Here is a 24,055-nt window from a genome sequence, read left to right as displayed (position 1 = left end):
AGGTATATTTTGCAGTTTTATATAGCACCAACTCGGCCCAAGGGCATGGGAGCGCTTTACACGAACACCAGATTAGATTACACAAGGTCAGACTCATATGCTTTAGGTAGAGATGGAGTGATCTGCCCAGAATCACACGACGCTGAGCCGACGCCAGGCTTGAACCTGGTTCCCCAGTCCTAAAGTCGGGAGCTCTGCCCATTAGGCCACATCTTGCAGTCACTGACAGCCAGAGGGCAGTGCAGGCACTCTCACAGGGCTATAGTCACCCTGGCGTTGATGGCTACTGTTCAGGCTGACTGCATCCGCTCGGACAGCATGGCACTGCTGGGTGTTCACCGTTTAGTGCTACAATACTATTTACACCAGACACTGCCCGGGGGCAAGGGGCACGTTCCCCATACTGCCCATTCTGCAGTACTTACAACCCACCCACTCACCAGCCTATCCACCCCAGTCTCATCCGCTGACTCGTCAACGCAGCCAGCCTTCCACCCACGTGACTACCACCAAACCACAACTGCAAAACTGAATTATCAATAAACAGCGAACACTTTCACTTATTTGTAAAGTCAAACCCAATGATTTTGTCAAGGTTTTTTTTTTTTAAGTTAGCAGTGAAATGGGTTCATCGCTTGGAACAGAACATTACTGGCATGTTTAATGTAAAACTACATGTCAGAGGTGCAATACACTATCTGTGAGACTAGAGCACGAAGGAGGGGCGATGCACAGGATTAAACTATATCAGCTGCAAACTCAGTATCACAAGGAAGGACACTTCCAAAGAAAACAGAAACGTGCTTTTGCAAAAACAGAAATAACGTTTCCTGAAGCAATTTATTTTGCTTGAATGTAAAACGCGAACACAACAGGTACTAAAAGTAGTACTTTATTAACAACAACAAACGCAGGGTCCGGTGCTCCCGCCTGCCTCTTTCTTTATCCATACTTCCAATCTTTTTTGTCTCACTTTGCTTTGTTGTTTCCCGTTCCCGCACTGTCACTGTTGTCCTATATTTGTCTTTCTCCTTCTTTCTCTCTTTTATACCTTTCTCTCTGGCTCTGGGTGGAAGTGAAGGTTGGTGCCTTCCACCTGCATACACCGGCTTGCAGAAAGCACTGTGCACTGTCAGCAGTTCGGGTATCCCTCGCGCACAGCTCACTTGCAAATCACACACTCAGGTGGTCACCTCGGATGCAGACACCAGACCAACATGTTATCACCTCTCATGCAAATCCCAGGTGCTCAGATTATCACCTCTCATGCAAACCCCAGACCACCAGGTTTTCACCTCTCATGCAAACCCCATACCCCCAGGTTTTTACCTCTCATGCAAACCCCAGACCCCCAGGTTTTCACCTCTCATGCAAATCCCAAACCTTCAGGTTTTTACCTCTCATGCAAATCCAAGGCCCCCAGGTATCACCTCTGATACAAATTCCAAACCCCCAGTTATCACCTCTCATACAAATACCAGACCCCCAGGTATCAGCTCGCATGCAAATCTCAGACCCCCAGTTATCACCTCTCATACAAATACCAGACCCCCAGGTATCACCTCGCATGCAAATCTCAGACCCCCAGGTATAACCTCTCATGCAAATCAGACCCCCAGGTATCACCTCTCATACAAATCCCAGACCCCCAGTTATCACCTCTCATACAAATCCCAGACCCCCAGGTATCACCTCTCATACAAATCCCAGACCCCAGGTATCACCTCCCATACAAATCTCAGACCCCCAGTTATCACCTCTCACAAGTCCCAGACCCCAGGTATCACCTCCCATACAAATCCCAGAGCCCCAGTTATCACCTCTCATACAAATCCCAGACCCCCAGGTATCACTTCTCATACAAATCCCAGACCCCCAGGTATCACTTCTCATACAAATCCCAGACCCCAGGTATCACCTCCCATACAGATGCCAGACCCTCAGGTATCACCTCTCTTGCAAATCCCCGACCCCCAGGTTTTTACTTCTCATGCAAATTCCAGGCCCTTAGTGATTACCACATATGCAAATCTAGGGCCAGATACCTACCCTACTTTTGCACATGATCTTAATTAAAAAGAAAAGATAAAAAGTCCTCCCCGATTCTGCCGCTCGCAGACACTACACAATACAAATGGACTGGAAGGCCAGTGTTTAGGCTGGCCTGGCGATGCTTCCCTCTTTGAAGCCGCTTACGCAACGCATTCGCTCCGCATGTGTAATCCTCCATGACTAACAAGGCACATTTCATTCTATCACAAGCCCGCCTTTGTTCACCATTATTCCCCAACCACTTGCTGTTCTGCAATCAAGGAACGCGGAAGGTCCGCCTATTTGCAGAATGTGCAGTGCTCTGGCAGGGGCAGCCATGATGGGTGTGGGCAGGTCAACGTCAATTATAGCCTTAATCTCTCTTGAGATCATGTACCTATTAGACAGAGAGGTGCTTATATCACCGCCTAAGCAACTCCTTCCAGTGACAATGGAGCGCGTAAGCCTGATTGAGAGCCCAAACATTGGTCATTCGTAGCAGTGCTGCATGGCCTACCTCGTGGAACTCCTTACTTCAAGCCAAAAACACGCTGAAGAACACAGGAGGGGAAGACCTTTCCCGCCATCGCTATCCACCTCATGTAAAGAGTTCTTTCAATGTCTCTGGTGGCTTCATCAGACAGTTCCATGCAAAACATGGCAGCGCATGAGAAAAGGCTGAATAAAATCCACCTATAAGGGCATTCTGCGTTCAGTACTCGCACAGAGGGCGACCTGCAAACTTCCTCTGTATATCATTGAGGATCCCTCTAGCAGACATGGTGTGTCATATGGATGACATGCCTACATCTCGCGTGCCACTTGCTTTTGCACATTCCACAACGTCTTTCAATAGATACAGTACCACTGACCATAGCTGCTCCGGTCATTGTTGTTCTGCTATTGTGCTCTCTTGCCTTGTTTTTAGGAGATCTGAGTGGCTGTATCTTTGATCCTGGAGACCCATCTATTAAACTTGTCCTTGGCTCGTGACCAATAATGGATTGATTTGTGGAAAATCATGTTATCTCCCGGTGTCTCCAATTTCTGATGTGTGAGTTTAATAATGTTAAAGCTTTCTACCTGCCCTTACCAGTTGTATACATGAGTCTCCATGGCGACCATATTTCCTCTTTCATTGCTGAGGTCAAAAAGATATCTAATTTTTCCTTAATAATTCCACTTTTTCACCATTGAAATATGAATTGTAAATATATTTGAATGTACAACACGGTACCAAACAATACTGAGGAATCATTATTACAACAGTGAATACAAGTAAAAAACGACAAAGTCCAAAATCCAGGATAATAAACACAACACTCCAGATATAGAAGATAAACACGATTAAGACCGGGCCTGGTCTTCTTAAATCCATTGTAAGACAGCTTAAAGTCGATTTCTTTCGTAAGTATGGCACCATGATATATCACTGTCTTGCGTGTCATTGTTCACTATGGTTCTTTTTTTATTTATTTTTTTAAACTTTATTTATCATTTTGTCACATCGGAAACATCACGGTTATCCATTTACACAGTCTCACGTATTATGCAAAATGCAAAGTTGCATTGCCTGTAAGGTTTCAGAAATCTGCAAGTGTGCAGCAAAATAATTATTAAATATGACTAGCACATGGTGGTTGTCCTGGTCAATAATCAACAGTCCATACTGTTCAAGATGGGTAGCAGCTTGACACGTTACATGGCGACTGCAGTCAGGATTTGGCACAATGTGCATGTAACCTCAAAGATGGCAGCAATCTGATATATTTCGCAAGCAGCTATGTCAGTCGTGAAGTGAAGGGGAGTGAATCATCAACCCACGCCAGATGGCACTATGCCTTGTTCAAGCTGTGTGGTCGTGTCGCTTTGCCGTGTTGTGAGAAGTTTTCAGTGGACCCTAAATGTCTCTAGGCCTTGAGGAAGATGGAACAGTCGTGGAGTACATTTCGCAACGTGTGTTACAGGTAACCAGGCTTCTCAGCCAGCTCTGTACCGTAGGGACTGTCTTACGGCCCCAGTGTATTGCCACTTCCCTCTTGGCCAACAATAAACTAAGGGCCGCAAATTTCCAAATCTTTTTGGGAAAGTTGGCCATGTAGTCCAAGAGTGCATTCTCAGGAATAGGGTCAAGTGGTATGTTGATAATGTCGCCCAGCACCTTATGAACCGCCTTCCAGTAAGACTGCAAGGGAGGGCAAGTCCATGCCAAGTGTGCAAATTCAGCGTACGGCAATTGTGGGGTCTTGACGGATCAAGCTTGTGTACTTTGGCAGGTGTGCTGTAAACCCTGCGCACAAACGTAAAGTGGAGCAGTTTGTGTCTGCTGTTTAGGGAGATGTCTTTAGTGAGAGCGCAGCATGCGGTTCATTGGTCGTCCGTGATAGGGCTGCCCAGGTCCCCCTCCCAATCCCTTCGGATCTTGTCATCATTGACAGGAACAAGTTTCGCACAGGCTCTGTACAGCTTAGAAATGAGGTGGGTGGCAAGTGTACTTTCAATGACCAGCAATAAGGGGGCGAACAAGTCAAGTTCTATGGGAAAACTGGGAATTGTGGCACGCAACGCTGACTGGATTCGCCGGAGCACAAACCGGTCCATGAATGTGGCGTCGGGGAAGCGGGTGACGTCGCGTCACTATGGTTCTTTTTAATTCTTGCATCAGACAGCTTTAAATGTCTGGTAGACCTCATGTTACCAATACTTAAAAAGTAGATGTAAGAAGCAGTAATAGAGCGAGAATTTGCTTGGGATAGTCAACTTCAGCCTTTGGCTTTTATGGGGTGTTTACGGTTGGTTTGCCACTGCTTGGGTGATCCGCCAAGGCATTTCACGGATCTTTCAATTTTGCTATGTGTGTTCCCATTGGAGATGGTGCTCAAGCGGTTTTATTGTTAGAGTTCTGACGCAACACAATGTGAGCTTGTTGTTCTGAGTCAGGGTGTGTATTTACTTTACCTACAAAATGACATTCCAATTGGTGGTTTGTGGTATTTTGTTTAGGAAGTGTGGTCTGTTTGGCTTTATAGCAGTTTAAGGTAATTTGATGTACTTTGCTTTCTCAATAACGTAATTGAATTTACTGATTGTTGTCCTTAAAATAATGAGGTCCACGCACGTAAACTTTGTTATAGCTGCACCGAATATATTGGACCACAGGCAAAAGAACCTATAATGCAATATTTCTTGTTGGTCATGTCTTTTAGAATAACCACTCAACACACACGCATAATTTCCTGACTCATTTTAACAACACTCTTCTGTGAGGTCTGTAGAAGCGACAGCGGGTTGTTTTAGGTTAAACTTCAGCAAGTAATGTCCCTTACTGTCTCTAGGTCGCTACAAAAAAGAGCTCTTGTCAAAACGTGACTCTATAAAGGGAAACTGACGTCACATGGTTCAGCCCTTGTTACTCGGTTTTGCTACTCAGTGGTCCAGCTGCATCTCCACAATGACGTTGTTGAGTTTCTCCCCCACTGGCTGCCTTCTGAGGTGTTTATTGTGAAGAAGTCACTGTCGGAAGCAGCTGAGGAAGTGTGTGGACGCTTGGCAGGCAGTGAGCATTAATCATGTGCAAATGGAGACCTCAGAATAGAACCGTCGGACAGAGGCTCTTTTATACTGTAAGTGAAGGACTGACATGCTTCCCTCTCGTACATCTCCCTACAAGACCCGGGGCACTTCCGGATCCTTTATGGCCATATCAGCCTCCTTGAACTCAAGTCTGTTATTAACCCTCCGCCCTCCTCTTTCCTTTCAGACCTTCTCTCAAGATTTTTCGTATAGTCTGGGAGCTTTGTAGTCGGATGAGACGCTCACAGATCACAGAGGTGCCCCAAACTCAGATTGTCTGAGGCGTAGCAGGGGTGCCATGGACCCCAACTCAAGCAAGGAAACTAGCTCCCCAGTCCTTCTATTTTTAGTAAAATAAATACCACCTATTTGGGGTGAAGTGGGCCCCTTACTCCACCAGGGTCTCAATGCTAATGCCCCTGCTGTGCTATTAAACATATTCCCCTGTGTTTATCGATGGCAAACAAATGACCTCATTCTCTTTCCTAACTTGGATAACAATTTGCCTAACAAGGGGGTTTAATACCCACAAACTAATAGATGTTGGGGTGGTCTACTTTTGAATTCATTCCCACATATAATATTACACTATGCAGCTCAGAATAATTACGTTTTAGGGTGCAAATCCAGATTTTTGTACATACAGAAACCTGATTTTACACTCTTTTATGAGGTTATTTGCACAGTCAACTTAGGTGTTCAAATGCGTTTGGAACTCTCATCCATCGTGGACAGTACGCCTGAAGAAGTCCCTCATTCTCAGGAACAGCCGGTTGTGACTTTGTGAGCTCTGCAAGAGTTCCCACATTGATAATAGGAGGCTTTGAGTTGGGCTCTGTAAACACATATGAAAATAGGTGCAGTCTAGCAAAGGCCAATAAGTATTAAAATACATCCCCAAGTAGGAGAGATGTAGAGAAGGTGGAATATCAAGGAGAACCACCACCACCAGAAACCAAAAAAGGAAGATTTGACATGCTTATGAAAGTTGGAGAAACTTAATTCAAGGTAACTATAAGCTGCTTGGAGGAATCCTGACCTTACAATATTACTGAGGGCCTGATTTAGAGTTTGGTGCATCGGTACCCCGTCAGATATCTAGTCGCCTTATTACAAGTGCCATAAATTATAATGCAAATCAAGGCAGCAGGATATCGGTCACCTGGGTGAGTGAGTAACAAGTCCACCAAATTCTAAACCTGGCCCTTCGTGTGTGACACATGAAGGTTGAAAAATCAATTCAGATAACGAAGATACGGTCAAGGATGGAAGGACCAGCATACGCAGAGGGTCGCAATGTGGGAGATGGAGGCAGAGACCTAGGAGATGATGGTAGAAGCCCAATCAAAGGGATGGCGGACCACGATGGCAGAGATCCAGCACCAATGCCAAGTCGGCATATACATGGCCTCTGGAATAAGAGTTGCGTTGTTGATAGGAGTGCTGGGTTCCGGTGCTCACCAGATCAGTGAACTCAGGGATGCTGGAGGTGTCAGTAAAGATGTAGGAAGCTTGTCTATTCTGCATTCTACACCTTTGACAAAGCAAGGTCTGCACAGCACAGGTTCACTGCTAACCATTTTAGTGGGGATAGGAATCACCCATCTCAACTTGTAAAAGCTTGTACTTGAGTTAGGAGAATAACTAATCTAAGGTTTGATTTTTCACTCACTCCCACCCAGTCATGCACTCTCTTATTGAGGATTTAATGTTCAACAGTGTCAAAGGTATCCAAAGGTCCCCTAAAGATCAATGATGCTGATGTCTGCTTGTCTATTGCTTATCCACTTATCACAGCAATTTTTTCAGGTTAACCAGGGCTGACTATAGTAGGGGACTAAACCACAACAGACAGTCATTGAAGAAACCATTAATTCCATTGTTATTCTATTTCTGCTCAGTCACATTCATTTCAAGGAAAGTAGCAGTAAAAGGAATGTCTGAGATTGATCTAAACTAGTCACAGGTGTAACCTCTGGTGCCAGGGCAGGCAAAATTAAAAATTTGCAACTAGGTTGTGAAAAGTTTGCCACTTCTGCACTTGTTGAAGTTGCAAGGGTCGTGTACTTCTCACAAAACAAAACTTCAGGGGGGAAGCATCTACCGCTACAACAAGCTTTGCAAGGTTTTCTCCAGTAAAAAACTTTTGGTTTAGCAGTTTTTCAGCTGAGGTTTAAAGTTTGCCTGCTTTGCAAAGTTCAGAAAATTGATGAAGTTTTATGAAACGTTTTTCAGTAAGAGGAGATGAAGTTGGATGACGGTACTCCGCCATACCTTCTGCGGTCTACAAGGATATTTTCTCTGATTTAACTGTGATTATTCCATGTAAACATGTCATCCCTGGTCAGCACCCTGTCGCACAATGACCTGTCCTTTCAAATATATTTGTATACTGCTCGCCTAGAAATTTGTATAAGTAAGTACCCTGAAATCTGTGTGTGGCTGGTGTGCAGCTGTTTATGACTAAAGCAGGATGGTGCCTGTCCATGTCAGCCTTGGTCCAGGACACCTCAATATACTGCACCACAGGGCAATCCACCAATACCAGTGATAAAAGACAGGTGCCAAGGGCTCATATTTGATACAGCACTATCCTTAGGCTCACAAGTAAAAGACACTATGAAAAGTACACATCTCCAACAAAAGGTGAGTTTAGTTTCACTACAGTAATGTCCAGTCTTAACGACAGCAACAGCATGTACAAAGAAAATTATTGAAACAACTCAAACTAGTCCTACACCGAGCAGCAAGGCAATACCTATGCTTAAAAAACAAACAACATCCACCTCGAAACCTTAAGATTGGCTCCGAAGTGTGCGAATGGTAACCTTCAACCTGATGTGCTTGACTCAAAAAAAACATTGGTCCAGAGACTCAAAATAGTGTAATGACAATGGGTCTGCCTGAAGCCTATATATAGAAAGGGTATGCAGTTCCTAAGGAGGATGGTTTGTTTGTGAGGTCAATTCTCAAATCCGTCAATATTGACTGGACTCAATGAACCTATAGGTAGGGAAGGGGAGTTCCCATATTAGGAACTAATGCCCTCACACACCCAGTAAGCTAGGTGTCATGCTTCATCATCTGGGCCTGCTCCTCGTCGGGCCGGCGGTGCAATGCCTGACGGGCACCCGTGAAGGGGCTCTTTGGCGGAGATCTTTTGTTCCTTGCCGTTTAGTGCGTGGGTGTGAGGGGCCTGAAGGAATGTAGATGAGTGGAGTGAGTTTAAAAAGGTTTGATAGTCTGTTAATTGTGTTCATTCATGACAGCTGTCCACCTCATTAAAAAGTTAGAGGAACATGGACAGTTAGTGTGACTTGTATTTGTCTCTGTCTCCTACTCTAGTGGTCGACATGTTTCATGCCCTCATGGCATTTCGTCAGGACCTGGGTGTGTTTCTATCTACAGTGTACAGAGGGTGATAATATCACTATCTGGGTCTGGCACCACTAAGGTGTGCCAATCGTCGCAATGGAGCAACCTGCGGAGAAGGGAATATCAGAATTCACATCAGGATCATATTTGCTTATGTTCAAGGTTGCGACCATACATACCTCAAGCCAACTAAACCATTGTGAGGCATATGACATCAGTCTGGTGATGTGCCCGTTATTGTCTATGTCAAAGTGCAGGTAAAAAACCTTAAGTGAGTGCCAATTGGCGGATAAAGACTAGGGGCCATATGTAGGAAGCCAAATACCGGTCGATAACGGCCGATTTTCTGTAACTATCCCGTTACCGACCGGTATTTAGGCATTTGCTATGTAGGGGGCATATTTCAGGATTCGGTAATTTACTGAATCTGTAAAATTACCGAATCGGTAAATTTACCGATTCGGTAAATACAGAATCCTGAAATGATATGTAGGGGGAGTGTATCGTCGGTGTGTGGATTCGTTATTTACCACCAACTAAAAGTTGATGGTAAATGACGAATACCTTTAAAAAAGCATTATTGTGCTATTTGAAAAGTGCAATGTGGCAGACATACATGCCCTTAGGGCATGTATGTGCGCCACATGTGCACACATGCACGAATCAGGGGTGCAACAGGGTGTCAATGTGACACCCCGCCACCCATGATGATGCCTCCCCTATTACCGATTCGGTATTTACCGAATCGGTAATGGCAACTGGCTTCCCATTCATTCCTATGGGCCTCCAGGCCCATAGGAATGAATGGGAAGCCAGTTGCCATTACCGATTCGGTAAATACCGATTCTTAAATACCGATATTTACCAAATCGGTAATAATTTACCTACATTACATTTACCGATTCATAAATACCGAATCGGTAAAATTCGGTATTTAAGAATCGGTAAATATAATTTACCTACATATGGCCCTAAGGGTGGTGATAAAGTCATTCTTTACACCCTTAAGTGGTAGACATCTCATAATTAAAACCAATTTAATTCATCGCATAGGAGAATAAGTAGCATGTCATATTGTTAAGGTGAAACTCACCTAGAACGACAGGTATTAGTGCTTCAATCAGCTTGTGGCGGTATCACAGGCTAGCCCATTAGCTATCTGTGAAGTGAGATAAACATAAAACCACGTGTTAAATGGCAAAGGATATGACTACTCAGGTATAGGGTGCTGTTCCTAACATGGTAGATCCTGTTGTAGTGTAAGGTTGTGTATGGAGTTGGGAGTTCCAGGCATACAAAGGTTCTCTTCATTAATAAAGAGGAAAGAAAAGGAATGCAGTTATAGATTTAGTATGCCTGGTCCGGGCTATACTACGGTACAGTAGTTGCATGTCCCAAGGTAGCCTGATTGGCATCGCCAAGTATTGTTGCCATTGCCAAGTATTAGGGTATCACCAAGTATTGTGGCCATTGCTCAGCAGTGGCATCATTCACATGCAATAGCGGAAAGCGAGCAAAATAGACCGCTTATTAATCTTGTTACAAAAGGTAGTTGGGGGCCCTGTTTTATCGATCGGGTCATTATTTAATCCTCATTCGGATATCTGGAGCTCGTCCGTGTGTCAGCATATCGAGGAGTTTTTTGTGACTACACTTATCTCTGGAATCATTATTTTACCCCACAGAAATATATGAATAAATCTAGTGTTAGATTGTAGTATTCAGTATCGCAGCGTCGTCGCTTGCAGCTATTTGATACTTACAGTTTCATGTTGCCTGAGGTGGTTCGTAACCTACCAGTCACCGCCATTGCTGAAAACAACGTGGGTGTCTTTCAACTTCCTTTATGTAGTCTAGGACCATGATCTTGATTGGTCTGGGAATCATGACCATGTGATTAGGTTAGACCTCCAAGTTGTCAGAGTTACGGTGGGCGCCATTTTGTAGTGGGCTGTGTTAAGCAAAAATGACTATCTATGTCAGGTGCTAGAGTCTTATGGTGGTGATGTTGTGGGATATATATCATTGTTTCTTGTTGTATTATGGACAAAATAGGCGGGGAGTTGAAAAGGGTCAGTAGGTGTGTATCGACCACTGTTCCCAGGGATAGTCATGGACTATGTAAGGCCCCTTAAAAATTCATAGTTGTTGTTTCTGAGTGTATGGGGGTCCAAATATCTTTAGGTATTGGTTTAGAATTTACCTTAAGCTCACCCACGGGGTGTCATCATGAAGCCCAAGGGAGTCTGAGGACAGACGGTGTATCCATCTCTGTTCAATTCTGAACAGGGCTCGTTGTGTGATTTTGGGGTGAGTATCAAGGACCAACCACCTCAATGATTCTGGGGTGTGTTTATGTTTCTTATAGTGTGTATACAGCCTGGTTGTCGTTTTAATGCACCGTATGTTGCTTTTGTGCTCTGTTATTCGGATCCTGACTGCCCTCTGAGTCATACCTACGTATTCAAGGCCACAGGGGCATGTCACAAGGTAGATGCAATTTGTGGTGTTGCAGTTTGTGTGTCGTCTAAGCTCCCAGGTGAAATTGTCTCTCAAGGTCACTTCTTTGGTATTTGTTGTCTGTCCACAAGTGGTACAGTTACCACAAGGGAAGTGGCCTGTGACTGGTGGAAGGCCCCATAACGTACTCTGTGTTACCCTAGTCTCCTTCACTGGTCTGCTGTGTATCACTATGTCTTTTAGATTCTGAGTTCTTTTAAATGCAAATCTAGGCCTAGGTAAATCTCCGGTATTTAATATACCCCAGTGTTTGTTGATCACTTTTTTTAGGGCAGACGATGTTGGTGTGTATGAGGTAACACATGTCAGAGTGTCTGTCTGTTCTTTAGCCACTACCTGGAGTAGTGTTTCCCGAGGATTGTGCCTAGCCCTCTTCATTGACTTTTTGATTTCTTTTGAAGGATAACCTCGTTGTTCTAGGTTATCAGCCAATGTTTGAGCCTCTTTTTTGAAGTCTTCCAGTGTACTACAATTTCTCCTAATCCGAAGGAATTGACCTACTGGTAAGTTGTTCTTTAGGGTGCCAGGATGATGGCTACTGTAAAGGGGCAAGCTGTTCTTATCCGTAGGTTTCCTAAACAGTGTTGTGCTCAACTCCGAGTTGTCCAGTCTTACCATCAGATCTAAGAATGGTAATTCAGTCGCTGACACTGTATGTGTAAATCTCAGATATGGGTTCTTGGTGTTAATCCATGAGCAAAATGCTTCACATAGGGATCTCTCTCCCTTCCAGAGGATGAAAATGTCATCAATGAACCTCCTCCAGAGTATGAGGTGTTCTCTGAAGGGGATTTCTGGGCTCATGATGACCTCTGTCTCAAATGAGGCCATGTAGAGGCAGGCCACACTAGGGGCGAAGGTACTTCCCATGGAAGTACCCTGGGATTGATGGTATAGTTTCTTCTGGTACTCAAAGTAGTTTTCAGTGAGTGTGAGAGATGCGCATTCCATGACAAAGGACACTGGTGTTGGTGATGTTCACTCCTCTCTTAACAGGGCCGTCTCCAGGACTGTTAGGGTCATTTGTTGAGGTATATTTGTATACAACGCCTCCACATCTAGAGTGACCAAGAGGTTTATCTCTTCGGTGGTTTCTGTCTCCTCTAGAATGCAGAGGATGTCAGTCGTATCTCTAACATATGAGGGTATTTGTTTCACTAAGGGTTGTAAAAAGTGATCACAAAACCTCGAGAGTGGCTCAAGGATTGAGCCGATCCCGGATACGATGGGCCTACCCGGGGTTGGTGTAATTCCTTTGTGAATTTTGGGCAACGTATAAAAGTACGGTGTCCCTGGATTTTTTGTGTACAGAGACTCTGCCTCATTCCTTGTGATCCAGCCGTTGTTCTCAGCCTCGACCACCATAGTGGTGATGGTGGTCCTTAGTCTGTCAGTAGGGTCCAATGTGATCGGGGTGTAATATCTCCTGTCAGCCAATTGTCTCTGACATTCCTTGTCATAGTCCACAGTGGATTGTATGACCGTTGCACCTCCCTTATCTGCCTGTTTAATAGTAATACTATTGGCTGTAGCAAGGGCCCTTGCTGCAGACTTCTCAGCATTTGAGAGGTTATGGAATGTGTCAGTAGGACGTATTGTAACCATTTCTTTCCTGACTGCCTTTTCAAAAGTCAATACTTCTGGGGGAACCATGCTATTTGTTGGAGTGAAGGTAGATGGATTATGTAACCCAGAATCCTCATTCTCAATGGGAGTATGGTCGTGAAAATATGCTCTGAGGCATATCTTCCTAAAGAATTGTTGTATTTCACAAGTTTCCTGAAATTTGTCCACCCAAGGGGTAGGGACAAAACCCAAACCTTTTTCCAAGACCCTCTGTTCAGTCTCTGTGAGGATACGGTCTGAGAGGTTAACTACTAATTCCTCTGACCTCGTGTCTTGTTCCTTGTGTCCATCATGTGTGGAGGTTGGTCCTGCCACTGAACTTGTTGTGTCCCTCTTTTTCTTCCTCTTCCTTTGCCCTAGCCTCTGCCTAAAAAAGGTTGGGCATTTCCCATGGGGTAGAACTGTGGTGGTCCTTGGGGGAAGATCGTGTATTGCCAGTAGGGGTGGGGTGGCGGACCCTGATATATTTGTCCTCCTCGAGGAATGCAAGAGTTAGTGTTCTGTCTCCATTGGTTTTTATTGTTCCAACTGCCAGAACTCGAGTCACTGTTAGATGATCCTCTTCTACTGTTGTTAGAGTCTTCATCTGTGGAGTATCCTGTTCTAGAAGTAGAGTAGTCAGGTTTAAGGAAAGGATAGATCTTCTCTTTGTTGAACTTGGCTATGTCTTTTTGTAATTTACTGATTTTCTGTTTGAGTAAGAATTCCCTACTCTCTGTAATTTCGTTGTTAATCTCAGCGAGTTTGGTTTTGTAAACGTTATTGTTGTTAATGGTGGATTTTATAGTGCTCTCAGCGGCCTGAATGCGCGCTAGGATAGCATCGCCTATCCTGTTCGCTGTGTTGATGATCAGCAAGGTCTCTAGTACATTTCCATAGGGTCATTGACCAGTCTGTCTTGCAGGCCTGGTCGTCCAGAAATAGCCTGGGTGGTAAATTTACGACTAGGCCATTAAGGGCAATATTAGCCCACAAATATTCAGTCATAATGGCTCCATGCATTGTGACTTTCAGCCATTCTTTCTTAAGTGTCATTATGGAGGTCCAATCGTCAGACTGTCCTCCTGAGGCAGTGCTACTGTTCGCTCCCAAAAGCGATGGTGTTCTAAGGATGCCCGTGATAGCGTCATCATCATAGCTTAGTCCTACTGCGCCTTCCATTGTAGGAGAAGACAAAGCTAACAAGAAGAGGAAGAGAAAAAGGAAGGCACTGAAGTTTGCAGTGCGATGGGCCAGCTCTTGCACAATTTGCAATGCTGGTAACCTCTGCCTGAAGCCTAACATCAACAGCAGTTAGTAAATTTGTACCATTACCTCTGTGTGATCACTAACTGAATAGTAATCCCACAGAGGCTGAGCCTTGGAAGCATGGAGCTGAGAGTCACAGGGTAAACCGAGCCTTGAATTGTGACTACGGTGTGGCCACCCAGTGTTCTAGAGGGAGTTGAACCCCGGCTCATCCATTCAGTCATTGTGAACTAATTATCCTGATCACAAAGTTCCTATGAATGATAAGAAGCTTACATTATCTGAAAGACCTAATCTTGCATTGCTTTTATCAATTCAGGAGGGTATCTGCTGAGTGTTCAAAGCTCCGGCCGCTAGTTACCTAGGCGGTGGTATTTTGTGTATAAAACATATACATAATCACCTATGAGGAAATTAGCCACAAAGTGATTTTTTTTTAAAGTTAAAGTCTATATAAATGCAGCAGTCCTTATATTTTTTAAAGTAATTTATTCTTTTCAAAATCCAGCAGTATTTCAAATTCATTCAGCAATGTTGAGATTCCAAATAGCGTCAACTTCAATCTGACTTAAATATAACTTTACTTAACAATAGTCAGGGTCCAAAACCTACATAATTAAATAGATGTTTTACCTGCATATTTATTTCAGGAGAGAGTTATTTTTAAATCTAGTAAATGTTCACTTTAGAAGTTTTTGGAAAGTTCAAGGTTGCACTGGTTCAAAGTTATACTTTAGGTTTTTTCATAATTCTTTTCCTAGCCACTGACAGCAGCTGTTTTCTCTAGTGCAGCGATACTCAAAGTATTGCCTGGGGCCCTCCTGACTTTTACATGTGATCCCCTGGTCAACAGCAACACAGGGCTGCTGTTTAGTCGACACTGCACTAACATTAAAAAGATGTTAAATAAACAGGCAAGCCTTTGTTTAAGGGTTAATTGGAATTAAAGAAATGAAGTAACTAGGTTATCCTAAACTACTTAACTTTAGGAACACCTATATATTATTTAAAGACATCTTCCAGCAAAAGTGTATTTCATTAACATGCAGATACGTTTCACCTTAGTGCATTGCATTATATCAGTACATTGAGAGGTATTTTTTTTTAAAGTAATAGTTTTCAAATATGAATTTACAAACATTCATTCTTTCATCCAACCTGACTACAATGCCAGTATTGAACTAAGAGGCAAGTCACTTGTTATGTGCACTCTTTGGGTGGCCTCGGTTCCCATTATACATGATCAACATTATAGTTTATTAAATCAAACACAGGAGAAGGTTTTGTACAGTGCATATCCTGATGTCATGTATTTTGAGGTCCTTTTATATGTGATAATGTAGAAAAAGAAGGGAAAATTAAATAAAACGATTGCCTAGAATCACACAATCTGGTAAAGTGGGGAAGCTGGGATCAATCACAGGTTTAATGGTTTCACATTGTACAATTCAGTTACTAGATGGATATCACTTCCCCTACTTTAGTGCCAAGGACCTCCTCCACCTCAACCCCCAGGGCTTCCATCCCAACTTGACCACCACTCTGCTGGCATCTATACAGCCTTCAATCACATCACAGAGTAATCTTTTGGGCCCCTGGGAAACTATTTGAGTATCCATGCTCTAGTGAGAACCCTATCTCTGTGCCTTTCACTAACCATTATCCTATTTGTAGCCCTGGACTAGCTTTTTGCAGTCCTTAACCCAAGCCCAATATAACACTGCCCCTAACCCTCACATTAACCTGAAATGTAAACATAACCCTTTCAAACCCCTTATAATTAGTTTAACCTATCTTCCTCAAACTTCCAGTTATTGCAATCAAATAACGCATAGATTATAGACCTGCACTGGCTCCCTGTCAACAAGAGGATAACCTTCAAGCTCCTCACCCACGCACACAAGGCACTCCACAACAACGGAACACCCTCCCCTCAACCTACGACAAACTGAAGACCTGCTGACTTTCAGGAGACGACTCAAGACCTGGCTTTTTGACCAGTAGCAGCACCCCCCCCCCCAGTGCCTTGAAACCCTCACAGGTAAGTAATGCGCTTTACAAATTAATTGATTGATTGATTGATTGATTGACCAGCATACCTCAACAGCCGACTCAGCCTCTACACCCCCACCCGCCAGCTCCGCTCCGCAGACCGCGCCCTCGCCACCGTCCCCCGCATCCGAAGAGCGACCGGCGGCGGCAGATCATTCTCCCACCTCGCCGCCAAGACATTGAACACCCTCCCCATCCGCCTACGGCAGACCGAAGACCTTCTGAAGACTTCTCAAGAACTGGCTCTTCGAACTGTAGCAGCTTCCCCCCCCCATCCCCCCCAGCCCCTTGAGACCCTCACCGGTATGTAGTGCGCTTTACAAATTCTATGATTGATTGATTGATTGATCTTAATCCTTAAGAAAAATGCTATAATGACTTACCTCAACTAGTCTTTGCATTGCCGTTGGTTTGAGGGTATTCTCTGTATAGGTGTTTTGTTGTGTAGATACATTGGATTGAAAAAATCTATTTTTGAAGTGCACAAGTGGAGAGTGTGACACAATAGTGATACAGTGAGCTCCAGTTAAACAGCTATAAGCATGTAATGTCAACTATGCCAGAATGGAAGATACATCATGGAGTTTAAAGGTTCTGTAATTGAACGCATTATCAGGAGTTGTCCTAACCCTGGTATCACATTTTACGAAGCAGGACACAGACTGGCATTCCTAATTTGTTACAGTAGTGATCTGGTAGCTCCCTCTCCCAAGCCAGTTTCAAAAGTCAAAAATGTACTACTTTCGTATTACTCATACATTTTAGCAGATTTACAATTTTTGGGGTTTCGCACTGAATCATAGTGGTAACTCCAGGAAAACTAAACAAGACATGAATGTCCATGAGTAGTCCTACCTCACAAAATTTACCATACAGATTTATCACTAAGTAAATTATGCAGAAATGTACCTATACCTCAATTACAGGTAGCCAGGAGCTGCATCTGGCTCACACGATTTTCTATTTGGTACCCCAGATCATGAAGGCAGATGCAGAGACAGGACCAATAAGTAAATGGGGCTCCCTCGCTCTTGTTTACTTTCAGCTTGCGCTTGTCCTTCCTTTATACCCTTCAGAAGTACTATTAATGATGTTAAGACCTTATTTGATGTTGCTCATATATGGCAGAGACCTTCGTTATTGGGGTGGAGCACTCTGTATGGTAAAGTACAGTGCAATAGATAAAAGTTTATTAAAGTTTAAAAATGTGTGCAATTTTTTAATGTTAAGTGTTAATGCGAATTTATTTATATATTTATTTTAAACGTAGGACACTTTAAAGAAATGCTACAGCACTATTAACTTAATTTTGGATTACATATTTAATGAAAGTATATTAAATTCAATACAAATATTTTTAGAGATTTATATAAAACAAAAACCCACTTATATAATCCTTATATATTTATTCATTATAGCCCTAATTAGGATGTCGGTCAGTATGCCTCCAGCTGCTCGTCAGAGGCTTACCGACCGACATCCTTAGTTTTAGTTCCGACCACTGTATTACGATTACGGCTGTCGGAATTCAAACAGGCCGGTGAATCCGGCTAGCTTCCGACGGGATCAAGGAGCCCGTTGGCCAGTCAGAAACCCAACATAATCCCTTACGGACAGTCTTTCTGCCGTCGGGATTATGATGTTGGTTTCAGACAGGCTTTCCATGTCGGGCTTGCATCGATTCCCGCATGTCTACCGCCCCGCGACGGCCGTAGGTACAAGCTAGAGGGGGTGGTCGGGAGAGGCCGCAGCCACAAAACTCATGTTGCCCGGAGCAGTCCGCTCCTCCCATGCTACGCCACTGAAGTGACAGAAAATTATGCTAATTTCACACACCTACAAAATACCTGCTTATAGGCTTTAGCAAAGTGTCATGAAAACCACCCTCAAAAGCCTATTGCTTTTAACACTTGCACTCCATAATAATGACTCAGGTCTACTTTATGATAACATTTCATCATAAACAGATCACTCCTAAGGAATCTGACCAAACGTTTCTCAATGAACTGTTAAGGCCTATAATGTTTACCATTGGGTTGACACAATCACCAACACAGACCTACTGAGTACCAAATACTTGTCTACAGCCTGTAATATATAGTGGGATAACAATCCACTTTTAGAGGCCTCTTACCTGTAACTCACGTGTCGCCAACCTTTTCTGTTGAGCAAGCTACTTCTGATCATTTAAAAACATTGTGAGCAACTAAAGGCCAAGCATGGTTCCTGGAGAAACCCCAGACCGAGCATAATCATATGTTAACATCTTTGTAAAACACTCAGAACTGTGCCATCATAAAGTGAAAGGAATTCTGGTCATGTACTTGTAAAATCACTATTTTCTCTTGAAAACAAGGGAGTTCTGTAGGTTGCCACTTGACCATTACTGTGCCATCGTCAGCCAGACTAGAAATGTATTGCCAAAGCCATTGCTGTCAACCCACCCACATTGTGCAGGTGTCACCATATTTTGACTCCTGTTCACCCACCTGACAAAAAAGGCCTCCATAGACTTTCTTCGGGGCAACCACATTTCAAACATACATCACCCTCCCAAAAAGTGTTCTTCAAGCACACACTCACCCATACAGCCAATTCCTCACTCACACATACAGTCACTCATATACTCCAACACTCACCTATACTGCCTTTCAATTATCGAGTTACTCACCCATATACCACTGACACATCCATTCACTCACCAACACAGCAATACAAACACTCGGTCACCCATACAGTCCCACACTTACACACTCACTAACCCATTCAGCCACAGACACACCCACTCACACCCACTCACTCATCCATGCAGACAGTCACACACCTTCTCACCCAGCCACACAGACACTCATACACCCATACAGTCACTCACATACCCCCTCACCAACCCATACAGCCACTTAATCACCAACTGACTGACTGACATGGACATTCTCAAAACATAGTCACTCACCCATACATTCACTGTGACACGTGTAATTACTCACTTATACAGTTAGTCACACACTCACTAAATCATCCATACAGGCACTCATACACCCACTGATTCATCACTACACCTTGGTGTACATATATTTAACATAAACCTTTTAGAAACACTCAAGTCACCGGAGGTTGTCATCGGTGATCTCATTTGAGATGTCATGAGTGATGTCACTGACCACATCATGAGTGATGTAATATGTGAGGTCATAGCAGTGCATTGCAAAGGCGCGAGTTATAGTTAGCTTAGCTAACTATAACTGCTCAATTTCTCTGGTTTCATACAAGCAAAATGTTAGCCTAACTATAACGTACCTGTAACCTTTGGTTTTTTGTGTGAATTTCTATGATTTTTAAAATTCTATTTCCTAACTATAACGCCCATGTAACCTTTGTTTTTTCAGTGAATTTCTAAAGTTTTTTAAATGCTAATTGGCAACTATAACGTTCCTGTATCCTTTGTTTTTTTCAATTTCTGAGTTTTTTTGAACTTCTATTTCTTAATTGTAATGTCCATTTTTTTGTAAGTGAACCTCTAAGATTTTCGTACTTTCTTTCTATAATTGGATATTGTGTATATATTTATATAATAAACCACTCATTTTTTGATTTCATATGTGTTTATCAGAAAATACATTAATAACTGGTTTTATTTTTAACAATTTTGTAAGTCTAAGTCGGCACAACATTGTTGCATTTACAGTGGATATTCTGTCATCTGTAAATGTATTTCACACACTGCAAAATACACTTAAATACATTTTTAGGTCTCGCCTACGCAGCGCGCATGCACTGCTTAGGAGGAGACCTTTAGTATTCGATTCAGTTTTTGGCCCAAAAACGTGCATGTGTTGCATTGCTTTCAAAGGCAACGCGTGCACGTTTGGCGATTCCCTTGTGGGAGCGAGCTTTGAAACCATCTGTTTGTAATTAACAGATGGTTCCTGCTCGCTCCCGCAAAGGAAACAGGCGCAGGCCCACTCCTCTCTCCCCTCTGCTGCCTCCTCCTCCTTCAGCGCGAGGCACGCGCGCTTGTTTTTTTTTTACCTCATTGGCCTGTCTGTATTTGTTTAACCAATTCATGGTAACAACTGTTTCAAGGCTACGGATGCCTCTCTGTGCCAAGATGCCTCTACCTTACCCTTTCGGGGTTGAACGAGCTCAGCTGCTTGGTAACGTCACCGCTGCCAGCGTGGAAACGGGAGACAGCAAGCGGAAGTGTGGCTGGTAGGCTGGCTCCCTTTTCCCAGTTGGAAAGCAGCATGTCTCCGGCTTGCCTCTGTCGTTGGTGAGCAGTCTCATTCTTGCCTGTGTGGCTGGGAAGCTGTCTGTCCCTTTCTTCTGCAGTAGGTGAGCAGACTGTCTCTTACCTACTAGATGGTGAGCTGTCCCATTCCAGAGCCTCCTGTTTGTAGCCGGGACTTGGAGCTTTCCCTTTCACTCTCTCCACCAGGGATATTTTTGCCTGTTGTGGTGCAGAGGTCAAATGTTGTTTTATTCGTACACAGACATAGCTGCCGATTCGACCCATGTCGTGTCAGCTTCGCCCTGTCCTGGTTAGCTGCCAACCTCTCGTGCGTGCCGGGTCCTGACCTGTCCAGTTTCCTACATACGTTTCAGCCTTTAAGTGCCTGCGTTCAAGTGTGGGTCAAAATCCAGGACTGTCTGAAGGTGTCACAAGTGCACCTCGGACACACACTTCTTGGGCCCGATGAGACTGCCTGGGTTCTGCCAGTTCACGATAGACCCTTGCTTCCCTTTTAAAGTTACCACCTGACCCCCATGTCCACAAGCACATAATGATCCAGTCCTGGCTTTCCCTATACACGCGATTGTTTTCAGGTGTGCCGTTTCAACCGGGTCAGTGACCCAGGACTTCAACTCCCAGAATGCCTTAGGCACTAAATCGAAAATCCAAGACTAGAATCCTGCATCCTCGGTGAATGTGGTAATTTGTTAACATTAACCACTTTGCCCTTTTCCTTCCATTAAGAGCTCAGAAGTGTAACCTGTGTGCTCAGCACTAGACAGACACACCGTGAACAGTTCACCACTTAGCTGTGCACAGTGTGCTGTGCTGTACGAGGTGTTCATGAACAACGCTGCTGCTCTTTCACGTGGGAGGAGCAGAAAGTGCCGAGAGAACCAACTCCTGTTTAGCTTTGCTGTTTGCTCGTCACGCCGCCCTCTCCTCGCCACACAGGTGCTGCTGACAAGATCATGTCTGCAGCCTTGATAGATGGCTCGGAATTTAATAAGCTGAGAGCCAATATAATCGCCAGGAAGCAGCCAGTCCGAGTATAGCCTGCCGCTGCCGCTGCCAGGTGCTGCCGCAAAAGGGTCTTCCTCTTCTGGGTCTTCCTCAGCCTGTCACGTATTTTTAAAACTATCTATCCTGAGCTTTACAGTGTGTTTGAATGAATGGCAATAACACGCCAGTGATTAATACAATGGCACATGGGCTCGTAATCTTCCAGAAATGGGTACAGATCATGCCATGTATGACAGAGCCAGTGACACACCAGTGGTGAGCATCATCTTCCTAACAGTAATCACAATGAGCAAAGGTTTTCGTCTATTGTGCCTGGAAGAGACATCATCATGTCCAAAGTATGATAGGAATTATCACAGTAATGCCAATTCTAGATATTATGCTATTGGTGGAGGGTGACTGTCAGTGGATGGCAAAGAGCGTAGGTCAGTGAAGGACCTTCATTCACACTCCCATGCATTAACCTGCCACCCCCATACCCGGAGAATAAACATCACAAAATAAGCAATTCTGACCCGACCAAAAAAAAAACTCAATCTTTCCAACACTCCTTACAGGCACCCTCAAACTGCAAAAACGTTTTAGCCTGGCACCAAGATATGTTATGTGAAAGTACACACAAACCTAAAAGGAAGCATTGCAACCCTGTATAACAGAAACGGGAGAGAGTTGCTCAAAACATCCTGTGCCCACTGATGTGGTGTTTTCTGGGACACATTTGTCCCGGAGGTTGTGTCTTAGCGCAAACAAATGGAACGCACAATTTAAATGATTGCATTAAGTTAAATGATTGCTATATCCCATGTTAAAGAATAGAAAATGAATGCTGACCTTACTAAGGTACAGCTTTGCATTTCTTCTTACATGGTTGTTTAAAAGGTGTGACATAAACACTTCTGAGTCTATAACCCATGCCCTGCAGGCTATGCAGGAATTTCTGCAGCAGTGATGTAAGCCAGCTAAGCATTCTTGCCATAGGGTCCTTTGATTCTTAACTCGCAGTTTGAGAGTAAAGGCCAATTTACAAAGGCATTTTGGAATACGTAAAGCATTTCTCCTGTAGTATTCTTTTATGTACATTGACATGCCATTGTTGGCAAAATATTAAAATGAAAAGCAAACCCTGAGAATGCCAACGGGGTGGCTTATGAATGAAAGTGCCCTTTGAGTCTTTGAGGGGCTTAGGGACTCAATAAATCATTGTATCTGTACTGTCTCACTCATATTTACATTCATGCATCCATTCATCCTTACACTGACTCATTCTTGCATTCACCCTCTGATGTAAGCCCAGTAAAACACAGATTCAACAACAATTACAAGATAAATTGAAAGAATGCAAGTAGAAAAAAGAAAATATTTTGCCATCTAAATACAGAGGGTTTATGCTTGCAATAATAATTCTAAATATAGCAGCAGATGTCAGTCTTGCAGTCTATCGTTGGTTTAAAGTTCCAGCATGGCCGCCACATTTAGAACCAACGTTTAGGCCATCCTGAAATGGTAAAACAATGATGCAATATGCTCAACATGGTTGCCTGGTTTAGAAGAAGTTGCCACATGAGATGCTGTGCACTGCAGATGAAGTGTGTGGCAAGAAAGCAACCTCTTAGCATTGCGTGGAGAGCTGTGGTATACTTCTGCGAAACATTGAAATAAAAATAGGAGAACCAAAGGAATAAAAGGCGAACTATGAAAAAAGAAAATTGAAAATTAAAGGACTGGCTAGCCATTGGCAGAAGAAGAATGACCGAAAGGCCCTCTTTGCATCTATATATATATGGGGGTCGCCAGTAGGTAGTTATAGTTAGGATCTAGTTACCATAGTAAAAGCATTTTTGACTTGGCTATAACTTTGGCGTCGTATGACCAATCTGCATGAAATTTTGCAAAAAAGTGTCACAGTGGATATTATTGTTATCAATAGTTTGGGGGTGATACGTGCAGTGGGGACTGTAATTTGGGGCTCAAAACAAGGTTATGTTTGTATTGGTAATTCCCATAGGAACCTTTAGCCACCTCTACAGCCTGAACCGCTGAAGGGACTTTTGGCAGAGAGGTAGATGTCTGATCAAGGGAGTGCCTTTTGCTTATTTGGTGTAAATCTGTTCAGTAGTTTTTGAGAAATGTAAGTTCAAAATTATAGTGATATCTCTGGCCACAGATATTTCTCAGAGGTTTCGTAATGAATCACAGATGCACGCACCAACAGGAATACTCTGATTGGCTGGACACAACCTGAATAGAATGTAATGGCACACATTTTATCTATCGGCAACAGTTGCCGGAGCTGAAAATCTGTGTGAAAACCTACATAAGGGGTCAGGGTGGAGATACTCTGACCCCATGGTTGAGAAATGGAGGTATTATTTACAC

General features: G+C 43.6%; 1 protein-coding gene across 3 annotated transcripts in view; it reads right to left on the bottom strand.

Annotated features, from left to right (window-relative positions):
- Positions 1-24,055, bottom strand: part of KCNE3 (potassium voltage-gated channel subfamily E regulatory subunit 3) — a 105,750-nt gene that overhangs the window by 12,911 nt on the left and 68,784 nt on the right. Inside the window, exon 2 of one of the 3 annotated variants that reach the window (XM_085620577.1) lies at positions 10,073-10,138. The exons of the other annotated variants lie outside the window; for them this stretch is intronic. The gene's annotated coding sequence lies outside the window, so the exon portion shown is untranslated. The remainder of the gene's footprint in view (positions 1-10,072; positions 10,139-24,055) is intronic. 3 annotated transcript variants of the gene reach the window in all.

The sequence above is a fragment of the Triturus cristatus genome, chromosome 8 (assembly GCF_964204655.1).
Source record: "Triturus cristatus chromosome 8, aTriCri1.1, whole genome shotgun sequence".
NCBI lineage: Eukaryota > Metazoa > Chordata > Amphibia > Caudata > Salamandridae > Triturus > Triturus cristatus.
The sequence above is the reverse complement of the archived record's forward strand: the minus strand, read 5'-3'. Positions and strand labels throughout refer to the sequence as shown.